General features: G+C 34.6%; 1 protein-coding gene across 4 annotated transcripts in view; it reads left to right on the top strand.

Moving 5' to 3' along the window:
* GALNT13 (polypeptide N-acetylgalactosaminyltransferase 13) overlaps positions 1-20,633 on the top strand; it is a 541,337-nt gene that overhangs the window by 333,085 nt on the left and 187,619 nt on the right. The gene's annotated exons all lie outside the window — the stretch shown is intronic.

Below are 20,633 nucleotides of genomic sequence, written 5' to 3'. Positions count from 1 at the left end.
TGCTAAAATTGTGTAATGAAATTATTAGTATTTAGATATATTTATCTATGAAGTTCAAGAGTTATGACTTAATTTCTCATTTAGAACGTAAAGTTTGTTTTTCACTAATAAAATAGAACTATATTTGATGTTCTGTAAGAAAGGTCAATATCTGAAAATAAGAATTACTTTGAATTTATATAATATGGAATTTAGTGAATCTCAGATAATCTGGATCATTTTAGGAGCACAGAAATGGCCTTGTTATATATTTTTTGCCTATAAACCTTTCTTATAGCCAAATGTCTGAGAATACCATTAGTTAATGGATTGTTCTTGTTTCCATATTTGCTTATATACTTATAGTCAGATTAGAATTTGCTCTACAAGATTTCATACCATACTCAGGAATATATTCTTGATGTCAGGCACATGATACACAACCTTTAGGGACATTTGGGGACCCAAGCTTTTTACCTGGTGTAGTTCTCAAAGTGGAGTAAATAAGAGATGGTAGTTAATAAAAGAAGAACAAAATAAAGAAAAGGAAGGAAGGAAGGAAGAAAGGAAAGAAGGAAAGGAAGGGAAGGAAGGAAGGAAAAAGGGAGTGTGGGTATGTAAAAACTGAAAAAAAGTTTTGTTCTTACCCTGAGATGTAGTGATGAGAGTATTTATTCATTCATTAACCAACGTTCCTTAGATGTTGTGCTGGGATCACATAAGGAAAAAAAAATCAGCATACCAATATTGCTATTATCTGTCATCCTACTGCCAACCTTTTCCCCTAAGATTCTTATTCACATCTTTTCTCCTCACTCATTAAGCTTGATTCTCTGCCAAGGAACTCCCCTTATTTTCATCACATAGTTCACCTACTGGATGGATACTCTTCATCTAACTAATTGAAAGATGCATTAGGGAGGAACTTGGTGGAGTATTATGAGAAACCAGGAGAACATGATCAGGAAATACAACAGAAATATAAAAGTTCCATAAAGAGGGATTTGAGAATATGGTAGGCAAAGCAGATACTAGGAGGACAGAGTGAATGCAACTGGTGGCCTTAAGAATGATTAGATTCCTAGAAAATGACACAGGAAGTTGGTTGTGATTGGTTGGTTGAGATTACTAAGAAATAGAGTACAGTAACTCCCCCATATCTGTGGTTTTGCTCTCCATGGTTTCAGTTACCTGTGGTCAACTATAGTAAAGAAACAGATGATCTTCCTTCTGACATATTGTCAGAAGGTCAGTAGTAGCTTAATGATATGTCACAATGCCTATATCATTCACGTCACTTCATCTCATCACATAGGCATTTACCATCTCACATCATCCCAAGAAGAAGGATGAATACAATACAGTATTACCAGAGAGAGAGAGGGAGAGACCACATTCATGTAACTTTTATTAGAGTATATTGTTATAATTGTTCTATATCATTATTAGTGATTAGAGTTAATCCCTTACTATGCCTAATTTTTAAATTAAACTTTATCATAGGCATGTATGTATAGAAGGAAAACATAGTATATATACATATATGGTTCAGTGGCATCCTTGGTTTCAGGAATCCACTGGGGGTCTTAGAACATATCCCCCATGGATATGGGAGGACTCTGGTAATAAGTGACTGTTTTTTGAATATTTTAAAACACATCACTGTCTTTAGTTTCCATATCCTTTCAATAGAAACAAAACATATATTTTGCTTTCTATTAGACTCTTCATTCATGTTTTACTTTTCTTTCTATGACATGAATGTAAATGTACACTTAAGAATTAGTACTCTAGCTGAGGAAGATATTGGGTAAGAGAAAATACTAGACAGTATATAAGCAAAAGAATGAGACTCTCTCTTTAGATTAATTTTATGAAAAGGTGTGTGACTTAATGAAATGATAATGTGTTGAGCACTTAAACTCAGATGGCCTGAAGCTAATATCCAGGTCAATCATTATGCAACTGACATATATTAAACATGTTGTATGTTCATTTTTCAGATACTGAGGCTACAAATGTGAATAAGGCATGATGCTTTTACTTTCACAGAATCATTTCTTTGAGAGATACATAAGTATTATTGACAATAAAATGTGGATCATTTCTTTTATAAATATATGTTTGAGGTTTTCTGGTCTCTGAAATGTTAGTATAGGCAAATCATTTAACCTTCATTGTGAAAAGGTGATTATAATAATAGTGAAGCTCGTGTTGTTTTGTAGCTTTAGTCTATGTAGGTAGGGCAAGGAAAAAACATAGAAATATTAAGCACTTGCAAAATATTAGGATTTTGGCTGGCCTTAAGGATTCCAAGCCAACCCAAAGGAATATATTTGTGTGGATTTACTTATAACAATATAGCTTGATATTTGATGCCCAGAGTATTAAAAGTACTGGGAAATATTGAAAATTTGATGCAAACTCTAGATTTCCCAAGAAAGATACATCCATTCCCTCACACAAAATAGGGCTAAATACAGTTTTAAAGGGTTAACGAATTCCTTGAAGTTTCAAGATAAACATCTTTGGCATAAAAAAAAAAAAAAAAACAGTGACTTCTAATACTTACAAACCTTGTAAGTAGAGTCGTTGAGAATTGAACTCCACCATTATGAGACCAGTGGCTAGGCTACTAGCATAGTACTACCTTCCCATTAAGATGTATGTCTTCCTAATCTGACAGTCCTAACAGCTGATAGTATTAGGAGAAGCTAACAGGTAAATGTGATCTTCCTCCACAGTTCTGAAATGGTTGTGTCATCTAGTAATCTTATCTTCCTCCTACAGGCTTTAGCCTCTTATGGTAGATGACATCCAAATATGGATGGGCAAATATGTACAGGTAGCTCCTAATTCTTCTAAAAATTTAGTCTCATATACTGCCCTCCACTCCATTATGTAACAGTCATTGAAATATCATAAATTCTGAGAATATTGTCTAAACATACATGTTAATTTATTCAACCTATATTTATTGAGTTCCTATTCACTAGTTATACAGGATACAGTTGTAAACAAAACAGAGAAAACTGTATGTCCTTATGGCACTTAATTTTAGTGGAGACAAATAATACACAAAAGAAATGAAATATATTAATGTATTAGTGATAAGTGTTAAAGAGAAAAAAACAAGGAAAGGAAGAGGAATATGAAATGGTAAACATTGGAGATAGGTAGGGGTTGAAATTTTAGATAGGAAGAACTCAGAAATGAATATACTTAAAAATAACTGGTGGCAAAATGGACCCAGTATGGTATGAATTTACCACCAAAAGAATCATCTGTCTTTAAATGATATCCCTGATGTCAACATAAGTACCACCCAAGAAGCATTATAACCAAAAGTCCTTGCCTTTTATGAGCAATAGCACAGGATCAGTATTTCCAAGAGTGCACAGTATTTTGTTCATTTTAAAATCAGCTAATGTACCATTGTGGAACCAATTGGGGTTATGGAAAAAGAGAGTAAGAAGGTGACCAGAGGAGCATCCCACTTCCATGAAAGGTAGACTAGGGTTACAAGAATCATCTGGGAGTCAGACAGCCTGAGTTCAAGAGCTGGCTGGAGCACTTAACAGTTGTATAAATTTGGACAAGGTAGCTTGTCCTCTAAGCTTTAGCTTGTTTATATCTGGGCAAAGGAAGATTGTGGCACTTTCCTGATATGTGTTTGGGGAAGATTAAATGAGATTGTATATACAGTGCTAAGTACCCTACTTACCCCACATAAAGTGTGTCATCAGTGGCAGCTGTCATGACCAAGTCATGACACTCCTGAGCATCACTTCGTAACAACCTTGACCTTAATTATCTGGCCTTGAATACAAATAATCAAATGAGAGAGTATACATGAAAATCCCTTTAAAACAAGAATATGCAATACTTACATAAAGTGCTGTTGCTCTAAGCGGTAGTCGAGGTGTGCTTCTAAAACTCCTCTGGCCAGAAAAGCGATCACATTTAGAAAAGAAAAAAAAAACAAAAAAAAAACAACTTTTTTTTTGTTTTTGTTTTTTTTACACTGCTATAGCATCCTTTGAGATAACTACAGGCATTAAGAACCTAGACTTTATTTCCCCATGCTCATAAAGCAGTTTAAATAAAAATTTCAGTTGAAAAAATGTTATTTAGACTTGGTATAATATGTAAGATTTAAACACACACCTAAATCAATCAAAAATGGACAAAATGTGTGAAATAAGACTTTCATGACATGGGACAGCGAATCACGCAGGACAATGGTCTCAGAGATGGGAACCAAAAAAGGAGAGCCCTTATGTTTGCCCCAGCTTACTGCCTTGAAAAAGTGCCTAGAAGTCAGCGCCAGAAGGAGGACCTCAGCAGATGCCACTGTACTCCTGAGTTGAGAAGATAAAGCTGAGTTCTGGAGGAGACCTGGGCAGGATAGAATTTGGTGGACAGAATATTGGAAGGAGAGCTGCACAGACAGAACTTAGGACACATTGAGCACTGATAGTGCCTATGTGTGAGAAAACAACTAAGTTTGAGGAAAGAACCGTCAGTAAGATTAGAGGCCTCACTGCCCAGTGCTGACTCAGGACCAGCAATAGTGCCTGTACTCTCCCGCCAGAGTGATTCATGGGGCATGGGGAAAGATAAATATTGGGAAACTGTATCATACACGTCTTTTTTAAATTTTTTACTAAGGGTTAAAATTTTATTTCCAGTATAGTTAACATACACTTTTTCAGGTATACAATTCAGTGATCCAACACTTCCATACATCACCCAGTGCTCATCACCACAGGTGCCCTCCTTAATCCCCATCACCTATTTCACCCACCTCCCAACCCACCTCCCCTCTGGTAACCATCCGTTAGTTCCCTACAATTGAGTCTGTTTCTCTTCCCTTCTCTCTCTCTCTCTCCCCCCTCCCTCCCTCCGTCTCTCCCTTCCTCTCTCTTTTTTCCTTTGATTATTTATTTCTTAAATTCCACATATGAGTGAAATCATATGGTGTTTGTCTTTCTCCAGCTAATTTACTTTGCTTCGCATAATCCTCTGTGGCTCCATCTCTGTTGTTGCAAATGGCGAGATTTCTTTCTTTCTTTTTTTTGCCTGAATAATATTCATATATATACATATTATATATAATATGTATATATATGAAATATTATATATTTCATGAATATATAATGAAATTATGAATATTATAATATTTCATATATATATACATATATATATATATAATGTGGTCTTTATCTATTTATCTGCCAATAGACACTTGGGTTGCTTCCATAATTTGACTATTGTAAACAATGCTGCTATAAACATAGGGGTGTGTATCCCTTTGAATTAGTGTTTTTGTATTTTGGGGGTAAATACCCAGTAGTGTGATTGCTGAATTTATTTTTTTGAGGAGCATTTACAGTGGCTGTACCACTTTACATTCCTAGCAACGATGGTACATCCTCCAACAACACTTGTTGTTTCATGTGTTTTTGATTTTAACCATTCTGACAGGTGTGAGGTGACACCTCATCGTAGTTTCGCTTTACGTTTTCTTGATGATCAGTAATGTTGAGCACCCTGACATGTATGTGTTGGCCATCTGGATGTCTTCTTTAGAGAAAGGTCTGTTCATGTCTTCTGCCCGTTTTTAAGTGGATAATTTGATTTTTGGGTGTTGAATTGTATCAGTTCCTTATATTTTATTTATTTATTTATTTATTTATTTATTTAGCATTTAAATCCAAGTTAGTTAACACGTAGTGTAATAATAATTTCAGGAATAGAATTTAGTGATTCATCACTTACATATAACACCCAGTGCTGATCCCAACAAGTGTCCTCCTTAATGCCCCTGACCCCTTAAGCCCCTCACTCAACCCAATACCCTGCCAGCAATCCTCAGTTGCTTCTCTGTATTTAAGAGCCTCTTATGGTTTCCATTCCTGTTTTTATATTATTTTTGCTTCCTTCCCTTATGTTCATCTGTTTTGTATCTTAAATTCCATATATGAGTGAAATTATATGATATTTGTCTTTCTCTGACTGACTTATTTCACTTAGCATAATACATTCTAGCTCCATTCACATTGTTGCAAATGGCAAGATTTCATTCCTTTTGATCACCGAGTATTATTCCATTGTATATAAATATATGTCATATCTTCTTTACCCATTCATCAGTTGATGGACATTTTGGACTCTCCATACTTTTGTTATAGTCAATAGTGGCTGCTATGAACATTGGAGTGCATATGCCCCTTTGAATCCATACTCCTGTATCATTTGGATAAATACCTAGTAGTGTAATTGCTGGATCGTAGGGTAGTTCTATTTTTAATTTTTTGAGGAACCTCCATACTGTTTTCCAAAGTGGCAACACCAGTTTGTATTCCTACCATCAGCTCAAAAGTGTTCCCCTTTCTCCACATCCTCGCCAACATTGGTTGTTGCCTGCATTGTTAATTTTAGCCATTCTGATAGTGTAAGGTGATATCTCATTGTGGTTTTGATTTGTATTTCCCTGATGATGAGTGATGTTGAGCATGTTTTCATGTGTCTGTTAGCCATTTGGATGTCTTCTTTGGAAAAGTTTCTGTTCATGTCTTTTCCCCATTTCTTCATCGGATTATTTGTTTTTTGGTACAATACACTTCTAAATAGCCTGTGGATCAAAAAAGGAGTCAAAAATGAAATTAATCATTTTTTAACTGAATGAAAATGAAAACACAGCATATTAAAGTTTGTGGTACCACTAAAGCAATACTTAGAGGGAATTCATAGCATTAAACATCTATATTAGAAACAAGAAAATAAGATCTAAAATTAATGAGTTCAGATTCCACATTCATAAAATAGGGGGGAAAATGAGAGTAAACCCAAAATATCTAAGAAAAAAGGAAATAATAAAGATTGAAGCCAAAATTACGAAATATAAAAGAGGAAAAGTTTATATGAAAGCAATGAAATAAAAAGCTGTTTCCTTGAGAAGATCAATAAAACTGATAAATTTCTAGCCAAATTTAATAGGAAAAATAGAGAGAAGACACAAAATACCAATATTAAGAATGAGCAAGCTAACTTCATTATGGATTCTACAAATATTTAAAGTGTTATAAAGTAATATTATTAACAATATTATGACAACAAACTTGACAGCTCCGATAAAATAGACTACTTCCACAAAAGACTCAAACTATCAATGCTTACAAGAAAACATAAATCAAGCAAATACCCCTGTATCAAGGAAAGAAATGAAATTTGTGGTGTAAAAAAAATTTTACAAAAGAAACTCTATGTCAGATGACCTCACTGGTAGATTCTACCAAGCATTTTGGGCAGAAATACAAACAGTTCTACTCAAACTTCCAGAAAACTGAAGAGGATATAATACCTCCTAACTCAAACTACTAACTAACTCCTAACTAACTCCTAACTATTACTAACTGCAAACTCAAATCGCAAAACTTGACAGACATTACAAGAATAAAAACAAATGAGTAAAAAAAAGGGAGTATTGTCAATATATATTGCTGGAACAACTGGATATCCATGTGGACAAAAATTTCTTAAATCCATACCTCACACTATTTAAAAATTAATTCAAAATATAAAACCTAAAATTATTAAAGGAAGTGTAAGAGAAAAACTTTTCTACCTTTGAGTAGACAACCCATAGAAGTACAAATTGATACATTGGACTTCATCAAGGTGAAAACTTTTGCTGTTTAAAGCCACCATCAAGACATTGAAAGGACAAGGCACTCGATAGGAAGAAATTGTCAACAAATAATATACCTGATAATAGACTTGTATCAGAAAAAAAAAAAGACACTTAAAACTCAATATTAAAAAAAAAAAAAAAAAACAATTAGAAAATGGCTCAAAGCTTTGAACAGACACTTCACTAAGGCAGGCATAAAGATGACAGGTAAGCACATGAGAAAATCCTTAATGTTATTAGACAAATGGAATTAAAGCCATAATGAAATAACACTATGCATCTATTAGAATTGCAAAAGTTAAAAAGGACCATGTTGGTGAGAATTTGGAAGGACTATACACGCAATGGAGCTGGGAGTGTAAAATGGTACAATAACTGGGAAACAGTTTTACTTTTTTTTTCTTTTTAAATGTTTTACTTTTATTTTTATTTTTGAGAGAGAGAGAGTCAAAGCATTAGCAGGTGAGGGGCAGAGAGAGAGAGAGAGGGAGACACAGGATCCGAAGCAGGCTCCAGGCTCTGAGCTGTCAGCACAGGGCCCGATGCGGGGCTTGAACTCACAAACAACCACGAGAATATGACCTGAGCTGAACCATGAGATTATGACCTGAGCCGAAATCAGACATTCAACAGACTGAGCCACCCAGGCACCCTGTTTTTACTTTTTCTTAAGCGACTCTTAGCTATTGCTCAAAGGAAAGGAAAACATAAGTTCATACAAAGAGATGTGTACTAATATTCATAGCAGTTTTATTTACAATAGCCAAAAGCCAAAAACAATCCAAATGTCCATCAAAAGGTGAATGGATAAACTATGGATTATCCATACATGGAGTACTACTGAGAAAAATAAAGGAACTATTGATACACCCTACAAAATTTTGAATTTTGAAATAATTAACACTGAATCAAACAAGCTAGACCAAATAGATTCCATACTGTATGAGACAATTCATATAAAATTTTAGTAAATTCAAGCTAATCCGCAAGTGACAAAAAGCAGGTAAGTTGTCCAGGAATAGGCTATTGGGATGGGAGAGGAGAAGTGGAAGGAGGGGGCACATGAAAACTTCGGTGGGTAATGGATATATTCATTTATCATTATTGTTGTGATGGTTTTGCATACGTAGTTTAAATATATACAGTTCAATATATGTTAATTATACTCAATAAAGCTGTAAAAATATGAACACACACACACACACACTCTGCAGACATCCTCCAAGGAGAAAGAAATGAAGGGAAAATGTAATAGATGGTATCTAGTCAACTGTAGACCTCTCTACTTTAGTCTAGATTCTCACTACATGTTAGCCCAGTTACTTTTAAATACCATGTTTATCAGAGTCTAATAATTTCAGGGCAAATTGTGTGGATTAAATGAGATTTATTGAGCTTTTCAATAAGCTCTACCATACTATGGAAATATGAATTTTATTATTATCATTACCCTTAAAATATCAGCTATTTTGTCAATAACCAACATTTTAATCAGCAGGATGGAATTTTCTTTAAATGCCCCAATTTTCTTTTTCTTCCAAATCACAATGAAAACAGCAGTATATTTATCTGAAGGATATAACCAAGTGGAATGTCTTATGATGTGAAATCCATTTATTTCCAAATTGCACAAGCAATGAAGTGGAAAAGAAATGGAGCTGACATAATAAATAATGGAAAAATGAAAGGCAAAGGTTCTTACTGAACAGAAAAGTATGGTAAATGAGCCAAAGAAGTTTGTAGACTTTTGGGGGATTATAGTATCCAGGTTCTTGAAAGTATTTAAAGAAAGTAAAGAACTTCCTAGAAAGGTCCACACAATTCAAATATTGACAAGTAAAAATATCAGTTATGATCATTTGTTAGAAATCACTTTAGACAAAAAATCTAATTATTTTTTAGAACTCTGCCTTTTTTTAAATTTATTTCATGCAAATTTGAGCAGAATGGATTGTCAGTGTGTAAAACTTGACTGTGTTCGTTTATTTGGCCATAGAAACTGGATTATCATGGAAATATTTCAGTTAAGTGAACTTAATCTCACCAGATTCATGTGTTGTCCACAATTTTGGTGGACATGATTTTGTGGAACCCTTTCCTTTAAATATAATAAAGCACTTTCTTCATGTTAATATAGAGATTTCTTAGCCTCTTTTTCCCCTAGCTTCATCAAGGTATAATTGACAAATAAAAATTGTATATATTTGAAGTTTCCAACACGATTTGACAATATATTTTGTCAAATGATTACCACTATCAAACTAATGAACACATCCATCACCTAAGCAAGTCACTTGTGTGTGTGTGTGTGTGTGTGTGTGTGTGTGTGTGTGTGTGAGAGAGAGAGAGAGACAAGAACAAGTCAAGATCCACTCTCACCAAATTTCAAGTATGTAATATAACATTATTAAGTATAGTCACCATACTGTACGTTAGATCACAGAACTTATTCATCTCATAGGTGAAAATGTGTACCCTTATAACCTCTTTTCTAAAAAAAAAGCTAAGAGATCATAAATGAGATCATGTTCATATGTAGACTCATTAAAGACTATAAACCAATATTAATGATTATTTGGTCCATCAGACTTCCCTCTGGTTACCTATTTGGTGCAAGATAAACCTTAAACTTAAACCTAAAAATGTTTAGCTTCTGTGCTTATAATTAGCTCTTCTGGCATCTGGGCAACCACTCTACCCTAAACCATTGTTTAAACATATCTCTTTATTCAAGCACTTTATTCTTTATTTAATTAAAACCACAGAATAAAATATCTCCAGGTAAGATGTAGCTGAGACATTGTTTCTAAAGACTGTATTACATCTATTATATATGTTTAAGCATTTGGGTCAGTAGGAGCCATATGGTATTCAATTAAGCCGTCTATAGAGGACTCAATTTTTCCAAAATAAATGTTCTAGAATTTTATTTTGAATGTTAATTACAACAAATACCTGATTTCATATGGTTCCTTAGAAAAAACAGGTGAATAACAGGAAATTATATATTAATTAAACTTTAGAAGAATGTTAGCAAACATTAACAGAACTTGTTTGGCTTTTAAAGATTGTAATAGTCTAAGGCTTGGTTATTTTGATGTGGTAGCTATACCTCTTCATTTAAACTATTCTGGCACACAAAACCAGATATGAGAATAAACTTATATTGGATGGTCATTGACATGATTCTTCACCTTCCAAACATACTACATGGAGACATATTTTTAGAAATATAAGGCATTGTAGGAGACTTAGGGATGCCAGAACTTGTTATTAATCCCTGACTGTTTTTAATAGTCACTTAATTATCTCTTAAAGTGTTTTTTTGAAAAATAATTTTTTGTGTTGTCTGTACCATTCACAGTCTAAAGCCTTCTCGAACTAACATTTACTGCTTCTTTTTCATAACTTCTCACAGTCTTATCACGTGAGTGTTTCTTTGGAAAATGTAAACGTGTACTATATTTACCAACCTGGAAATACACTCATCTAATGTCTTTCCCATTCTGTCTACACTCTATTTGCTATTCTATCCATTTATCTATCTATCTATCTATCTATTTATCTATCTATGAAGTCTAGGTGAATGTGAATAATGAATAAGACTAATGAAAATACTCTTCAGAATAAATATTTTTGAAGACCCGGAATGTGCATCTTTAGTAGTAGTTATTATAAAGGAAGGATATAATGTGATAAAAAATGTATGTATTTCAGAAGTTTATAGCATAAATGTCTGTATTGCAAATGAGTGCTGAGTGATGCTCACCAGACATCCTGAAGGAATTGGGGCTCAGATAATTAAGAGAAGTGGGAAATTATGAAACTCTGGAACATGGATAGGAATTAAATGCATAGAAAGAGGAAGAAATTGAATTAAAATGATATAAAATAATACATTTTTGTTTCCATAAATGTATAAAGCAGAGATGAATTACATTTTTATAATTTTATTTGGAAATACACATTGGAATTATATTTTTTTAAAGATCACTCTAAGTTTTGTTCAATCTTCTTGGATTAAACTGTTTAATGGAAATAAAGGTACACCAAGAAGAAGCTATTGATTTCCAAACTGTGATAACAGCATCTTTGGCAATATTGTTCTTTAACAAATACAGGAATATTTCAAACATTCTAGGCAGAATTTCCCTGTATATATCAATAAGCCAGGTATACCTGGCTTTTTCAGTGAGTTTTAGTGCATTGAGAAACTTAACAATCAGTATTAGAGACAAATATGTGAAATGTTGGGAAACACACCCCAATTCTGTGACTGTTTTTTGACGCTTCTCTGCTAACATGTACAGATACCTTATGCACACCCACATGAACTATAAAAATCTTTATGATCCTTCTGATCCTAAATATGAAAGACCTCAGTTTAACTGTTTGAATTTATGGCAGTAAAAAGAGCTATATGAAGAATGTTAATTTGCTCAGAAGTATTGCACAGAAAAGTTTGACACGTTTCATTATGGCTAAGCTTACTAACACCTCCCATCAAGTGTACTTAATCATTAAAAAATGGTCCTGAGAAGTAAGGCAATTATCCTACTGATTTACATTTGAAGGGCATCTAAAATATTCTGATAATGAAATGTTTAACTTTCTTTTTGTATCTAAATGTGTGCTGCTGTGAATTAGATTTAAACTATTTATTTTACAAATTAAGGTTCTATTTTTTCTTCATGGAAAGGGCAAGTTAAAGTAAATAACTTCTAAACAGATTTCTAGTATTGACATTCAAAGAATCATTGACATATACTGTGTTTGATTAAAAGAAATAAACCTGACATTAAATTCAAATGAAGTGTGCGAACTTAGTTCAGAAAATATACTCATGGTAATTTAGATCTTATGCTAGAGGATGATGATAGACAATAAATCCGTAAAGAAAATTAATCCCTTAGTTTCAGGTAATGACAAGTGCACTGAAGAAAATAATACGAGAGGTGGAGACCTGCACTATGTTAGAGTAGTCAGGGAAGACTTCTAGGGAGGCATTTTAGCTAAGTCCGAACTGACAGCAAGAATCCAGCTGCACAAGGATTTATTCTGAGGGAAAATATTCAAGGTAGAGCAGAATGCAAGATGGAGTAAATACAAAAGGTCTTAGACAACTATGAAATGATGAGCTGAATTCTCTCATTCCAAATAAGATCACAAATATCCTAAGGCTTTTGGAGAAGGAAAGTTTTCTTGTTCAAGGATTAAGAAATAATCAGTCTCTCAGAACAATATTTGATTGATTGATTGATTAAGCCAATAGTTAATATGTACCTGCTATGTACTAAGCACTGTACTAGCTACTAGAGATGTAGAAATGAACAAAAATGGTGTTTATTTTTTGATGAGGCTTTACATTTACATAGCACTTTGTAGAATTCTTTTACACATATATGATCATAATACGTCTCAGCATGGGTTAAATATATGAGGAGTTTTCTCCCCCATAGATTTAGTTTTATCTTTAATGCCCTTTGTAATGTTTGTATTATACTTCAGGTTACCTCTCTGTAGCAGCCAGGTATCAACCTACCCTCATTTTACCCATCAATAAATATAGTTATAAACTTAGACCTGCATTACACAGTGTGGTTGTTCTATATAAGAGATGTGGTTCTTGATCTCTCTTAGAGAGTCCAGTATGGTCTAGGTATTGTCTGCCAGTTCAGATATAAAGTGCATCAAGTTCAAAAGAAAGACAGATTTCTGTGATGGAGGATAGTCAGGGAAGAATCTATAAATTAAAAATCCAAGGGTCTTGTCTTGTAGACAAGGAGAGAGGAGAGGAACAGGGGCTAGAAACTGGCAAGCTCTCAGATCTGTATTCCTGTGGCCCTGCTTTGTGCTTGGAGCCATACCTAAGTTTAGGCTAGAATATCTGGTCTCCCCACCTTTTATTTTCCCTCTTGAAAATTACATGAATAACATATAACTAAATCATGAAATACGTATTTTGCGGAACTACGATTCAAGTGACAATTAATGAAGTATCCATTAAAAACTCATGAAATTGAGCCTATTATTTTTATAAGCCCATATTTGCTCCCTTAAAAAATTTTAGGACAGAGTTCCAAAACTGTTGTTTTTATATAAGTGCATTCAGTTGAGAAACCTAGTGCACCTTGCTAGCCAAACTTAATGCATTCAGAATTGAATTCATGCACTTTTTATTAAAGAGCTAAATTTAAATCTCTATGGTAACTACTGCAATAAATGTGCAACGTCTTAAGCTATGATTATACTGTCACACTTAGTGATGTCTATCTTAAGTACATGACTACCAATCGTTTTACTGTTGTTCTAGTCAACCAGAAATGTAGTTAAAAAAGGAAACCAATTATGAGATTTATTTAAATAAGGCTGACTGATTTCAGCAATAACAGATTTTAGATACTAGGAATGATTCTTTTGAAGGTGTGAAATAATGTTGAGGGAAGACTTTGATCCAACTGTTCAGAAATTGAGTATTAAGTACCAATAAAAGTGAGTTTTAAGTATCATTTGAAAGGTAGTCTGATACTTTATGTTGTATCTTTGTGTTTTTAAACTTTATTAAACTTTTTTATTATACTTTTATATTTTATTAAGCTTTTTAATTTTATTTTATTTGGTAGTTGTAGATTTTTAATATATTTTTTAAATGACCCTTAAAAATAAATCCAAATTAACAGTTTTACTACATCTGAAAAAATTCAAACTTGATGAATTGAAAAATTTTAAAATCCTTTACAATCAAAGTAGCCACTGGTTTACACTGCAAATAGGGTAAAATTGAAATAAAAATTTTGGTGTAGAGGGGCATTAGGATGGCTTAGTCTGTTAAGCATCCGACTTCAGCCCAGGTCATGATCTCATGGCTCGTGGGTTCCACCTGTGGGTTAGAGCCCACACTGGGCTCTCAGCTGTCAGCACAGAACCCGCTTCAGATACTCTGTCTCCCTCTTTCTCCCCCTCCCCCAGTTGTGCTCTCTCTCTCCCTCTCTCAAAAATAAACATTAAGGGGCGCCTGGGTGGCTTGGTCGGTTAAGCGTCCGACTTCGGCTCAGGTCATGATCTCGCGGCCCGTGAGTTCAAGCCCCGCGTCGGGCTCTGTGCTGACCGCTCAGAGCCTGGAGCCTGTTTCAGATTCTGTGTCTCCCTCTCTCTCTGCCCCTCCCCTGTTCATGCTCTCTGTCTCAAAAATAAATAAACGTTAAAAAAAATTAAAAAAAAAAAAATAAAATAAAAAAATAAAAAAAAAGAAAAAAAAAAAAAAAAAATAAACATTAAAAAAAATTGATGTAGAATTATTAGCACTTCTCATCATTATGTGTCTGAATGCTAAAATATGTTTCTGCACGAACTACTCCATTATCCAAAATTTGACTACATTTTTCTATTTATTTCATTACTTCATAGTCCAGCAATATGCAATTCCAATTTTGTATTTTTTTCTCTATTTAATTGGTCAACCATGTTCTTTATGTTTATATTTAAATTCTGTATTTTAATTGGCCAATCAACTTTATATTCTGTATTTTTAACTGGTCAAACAAAGCTATTGGGATTTGAACAATTATCAGACCTTTTAGAATTCTTGAGTTAATATAAGAATCCATAAATAAATTATTCAAGAGCAAAGTGAAATTCTATAATGATGTATTTGGATAGTGATTAAGACTGATGTAAGACTCACACTTCTTGATCATGCTCCAGATCATTTTCTGGCCCTTTAGAGAAGACCCCAGGAGCTACACGCTTTCTTTCCTCATTTTGAGAACAGAATAGAAACTCTTGACTCTTTAAGGTCATGAAAAGTTAAACATGTACCTGAAGAAGTTGGAAATGTGTTGCAAGTGTGGAGGCAAAGTATAGGGAAGGTGACAGATTTGAGAGTTAGCTTTACAGAATTTATAATTAAATGAGCGTGTGAGGATCAATGAGTTTGCCAAGAAAGAAAATAGGGAGAGCAGAAGAGCAAGACATGTCCTTAGGTAGCACCTACATTTAGAGGTGGGAGAATAAAAGAGAAAGTGAATGCTAAGTCAAAGCTGTCAGAGAAGAACAAATATATATCAAAAAAAACTTAGAAAGTTATGGTGATTGTCAACAGTGTCAAATGTTGCAGAGAAGTAAGAAAGAATAATGAAAGCTCATAAAAAACTTTATGAGCAGTTGCAGACGATAGAATCAAGATACTAGAATATAAGATGTGAAGAAAATTGGATTGTGAAGATATGTAGAGAAAAGAACTTTTTAAGAAGTTTCCCAGCAAATCAGAAAGAAAACACATAGTAACTTAAAGGTAAATATGACCAAACTAATTCTTTTGTATTTACTATTCTTTTATTTTATAAGCTTATAGGAAAGAGTAGAAAAAGTAGGTGATATTGAAAAAGAAAAAAGGCACAAGTGATGAGATACATACCTGCAGGTGTTGAAAGATTATTATAGAGATAATAAAGGTTGTCTGTGCAACACTTCTTAGTTTATAAGTTTTGTGCTCATTATTCCACCATGTCTGTACCAGAACACTGTGGATGAGTAACCATTACTGTCTTATTCTTTTTTTTAATTTTTTTAAAAAATTTATTCATCTTTGAGAGACAGAGAGAGAGAGAGAGAGCGTGTAAGTGGGGGAGGAGCAGAGAGAGAGAGAGGGAGACACAGAATCTGAAGCAGGCTCCAGGCTCTGAGCTGTCAGCACAGAGCCCGATGCAGGACCTGAACTCACTGGCTGCGAGATCATGACCTGAGCTGAAGTGGGAAGTCAGCTGCTTAACCGACTGAGCCACCCAGGTGCCGCATTACTGTCTTATTCTTTAACTAATGATTTTAAATTTCAAAGAAACTAAGTCATGTAAATAGAAATTGGCAAGGCTGAACATCAAACCCATGTCTTCTGCTCCTAGTCTAGTCCTCCCCTATTCTGAGTTCAAGATCCCAAAGGCAGGGTTTAATTTTGGAAGGGAGAGTTGACTCATTTTCCTAAAGAAGAAACTAGGGCAATATGAGATGTTTCAAGGTGGAAATGCATAGAAAGTCAGGTCAGCTGTTCTTGAATTCAAAAAAAGTAGAAAGCCAGAAATTCTCTCCCGAGATGATGGTCCTGATAACAGGTTTTGCTAAGAGGAGCAAGTTTCAGATTAAACACATCTTCAGCAAGCATGTGAACGAGCATTGATGTTCCCTATTAAACAATCTTTAAATGTCAAAACAGTAACATCTTGCAATTCTAATGAAACAGAGACTGGAAACTTAACCTTCACTGTGCTTAAGCATCATATCTGGATAAATAAACTTCGCCCTGCACTCTCTTTTTTTTGTGACAAAGTGAGCAAAGTAACGTGCTAAACGTGACTATTTTCAGGCTTACTTCTTCACTCTCCTTTTAAAGTGTAATACAGCCTACAATGACTACTACCAATTTATTTTTAAAAGATCAAAAACTGTCAAAGTACAATATTATTTTCCTTCACGGTGGGTCTTGTGGGTATTTGTAATGAGTGCTGGAGGTGACATCAATATGGATATTTTTATATCTTTCACATTTATCTCACTAAGCATTTATGACCAAAAAAAAAAAAGAAAAAGAAAAAAAGAAAAAGATGCCTGTAAGGTGATTTTTGGAAGGGAATCATAGTTTTCCACTGATAGCATTAGAGCTTTATATGTGCTCCCTAGGGAAAGTATTTATCTGAGGCAAAACTTATAGCTTCCTATAAAAATGTCTCAGGTCCAGGACAAGAAACAAAATGTCTCTAGCTGACTAAAAACTAAGAAAAGAAAATCCTGTCCATGAAAGGATGACGGTTAGGATAAGTGCCTCTTAAAACAGTCCTTTTGTTGTAGGCAGGACAGACTACTCTTCAACTGTCAAATGCAAATTGATGACTGGACTTTAATGTGCCCAGTACTAACACTCACAACTAGACGGGGCTGCAAGCTACTTGAAGACAGAGAGCCGCGCTTGGTTATTCTTCCTCTACGCCCCAGAGCCCAGCATGGTGCTTATCACAAAGTTAATGTCTAGTATCTGTTTGTCAAAGACACCAGCCAAGGCCTAAGGGAAAATGCTTGAGAGGGGAGAGGTCATTTCCTCTTCTCAGAGCCATACATTTGAAAAGCATTGGATGACTTTACAAGTTACACAGGAAATTTCATTTAATCTAAAATCCTGGGGCCGCAACCAGGGAGGTGGACGGTTTATAGATGGAGATATCAAGTAACTGAAGGATAACTCTTTCTGAGGTACCAAGGTTCTTCCCTTACCCCATTCAAGTACTTTTTAAGTATCTCTGGCATCCATAAAAAGGGCAGGAGATGTTGTCACACGCTGCAGCTGGGTACCCAGGTGGTCTACTGATATTCAAAGAGGACTGTTTTGGCATGGATTCTAGGGCAGCTTCATGCAGCTGCCAGGAGCCGCTCTGTGGCTGGAAGCAGCAGATGTTACTAGTATCTGACCGGCAATCAGATCATCCAACATGGGAGGACACCAAGGTAAAATGCAAACTATCTGACCCAAATATCATTTAATAAATCACAGGCCCTTTTTCTCCAGTTCTCAAAAATTGCATCTAAATACAGTTTTTTTCCACATTCAAGATTTATTCATAGGATTAATTATACAATGAGGAAAGCACAAATTCCAATAATTGTACCTTTGTCTTCATTAATATTCCCCTTAAATGCATTGAAAATACTTCCAAAGCCTCTAGTGTTTATCACACTTTAAAACTGATAGTTGAAAGATAAAAGAGTATGACTGTCTCACATATTATTTCTCTTGCTCTTTTTTTATGAATTAATCTGCTTGTAGTAACCTATGCTAATATAAAAAGCAATACTTTTTTATAAATATGACAAGCTAGACACTAATTTTCTTAAGCAGAGCCACCTTATATTACGGAGGATTTGCAATATCTGGTAGGCTGTTTTATGTTCTTCATTTCTTGCCTGCTATACTCATACATGTCATTTAAGCAGAAGATACAAGATTTGCCATAACACCATCAGGATCTAGAGGAGAATTGGGAATTCCTTCAATGTCAGCAGTCCTGATAAGATGTGGAATAATGACAAGTTACAATTCTCCTGACACCGAGAAATACAGTGGTCATCATATGCTATAATTCTGAAGGTCAGACAGCTCCAAGGCAGAGGAAGTCATTGGAAGGCAAAAGGTGATAGTAGAATGTACATTATAAAATGTTGGTGTGTATATGTTGGAGGTATCTCTACTATGCATCTTAATTGATGGGAATGGGTGTTTGTATATGAGGAGAGCGGGAGATGAGATTAAAAAGCTCCTGTTTGTAACCCCTACTATCTCACCCTACCTCTGATGCACACTGGTTCATATTCAAACTGTCTCAGCTCTATTCCAAAACAGTTCCCCCACTTCCAGCCACACCCAGTATAAGCACACCCTTCCATTCTTCTCTATTTTCTCCTTCCTTGTCTTCCTTTCACTCCCCTCCCTCTCCCTTCTGCCCCCAACTCTCAAGAGTCATTTGCTAAGTCTTAGGCAAAGTAAAAAGATGGTTGGGTTGTCACTTTGCCAAAGACTTCGCAAATGACTCTTGAGAGTTGAGGGTGCAAGCGAGCAGGAGGGGAGTGAAAGGAAGGCAGACTTATTTCAGGATTAATGTGTTAGGTCCTATAGAAAATGAGTAGGTGTAAAAGAGTCCATTTTGAATTTGAGGCTTTCATGAAATGTATTTCTAGGTTGGAAAGAGATCACAGATTCAGGATGTCCAAGGATGAAAAGTACTTTGGAAGGGAAAGTACTTGATAACTAGATATTTTTGTAGCAAATTGATGGGAAATATGAAATAGTATAGGTTCAATTCAGGATTGTCTGTATTTAATACCGATATGAAAATAAAATCTCTGGGGCTCCTGGGTGGCTCAGTTGGTTAAGCATTTAACTCTTAATTTCAGCTGAGGTCATGATCAGATGGTTGATGAGATCAAGCCCTGCATCAGGCTCTGTGCTGACACAGTGAGGATCCTGCTTGAGATTCTCTCTCTCTCTCTCTCTCTCTCTCTCTCTCTCTCAATCTCAAAATAAATTAAAAAAATAAAAAATGAAAATAAAATAAAATCTTCACAGTACTCTAATATATAGTGATTTCCTGAAAAATTCTCTGAAAGAAGAAAAGTACTTTTGTGATTGCCCTTGTTTTATAACATTTATGACCTTTCTTAAATAGGACACTCCCAAAACATGCACATACACACAATGACTGCCTCATAATAATTATAGTGTTATCCCTTTCATACTTTCTCATGTTTAAAGAATAATATCTACACAGCATGTACTTCTAATACAGCTAAAGTCAAGTCAACTTGCCTAAGTAGGGAAATGTTGATTAAAATTTTGGGGAGTTGTGTCATTCCTATCTAAAAATGATGTCTAAAAGTGGTCATAGACCCTATACAAAGGGATCAATATGAATCCTAGAAATCTGGAAGAAAATTTAGCCATTATTAACCTCAGTTCCTCTTCTTTTACATGTGAGTTTTCTGAGGCCTCTCAAGATTAAGTGACTTATTCCAATTTCTATAATCAGTTTTTATCTCAAGTCAAGAATATAGCTTTCCAATTTCGAATCTGATGCTTTCTTTTCTTTTCCATAAAAATGGTTATTTTTGCTTTAAGCATTAAATTATCAAGTAGTGGGTAGATTCCTTGGGCATGTTGACTCTGTGATCTCTTGCAACTCAGGTGCACACTTAAAGGCCGTACAGCAGCTTGCATACAAGAGTCTTTATCTTGAGATGTTACAATACCAGCTCTAGAGTGCCCTTCCAGATCACATAAATCTCCCCAATTATACTGTGGAGTGAAAACTAGGTCAAGAGTCAAACCAACCAATTAAAGCAGATATTCCCCCCAGTCAAAACAACTATGTGGAATAACTGGAAAATTTCATGTCAAGAGTAAATAGAAATGCCTACTGAA

The sequence above is a fragment of the Panthera onca genome, chromosome C1 (assembly GCF_046562875.1).
Source record: "Panthera onca isolate mPanOnc1 chromosome C1, mPanOnc1 haplotype 2, whole genome shotgun sequence".
In the NCBI taxonomy this organism is placed as follows: domain Eukaryota; kingdom Metazoa; phylum Chordata; class Mammalia; order Carnivora; family Felidae; genus Panthera; species Panthera onca.
This window is presented reverse-complemented; position numbering and strand designations above follow the sequence as displayed.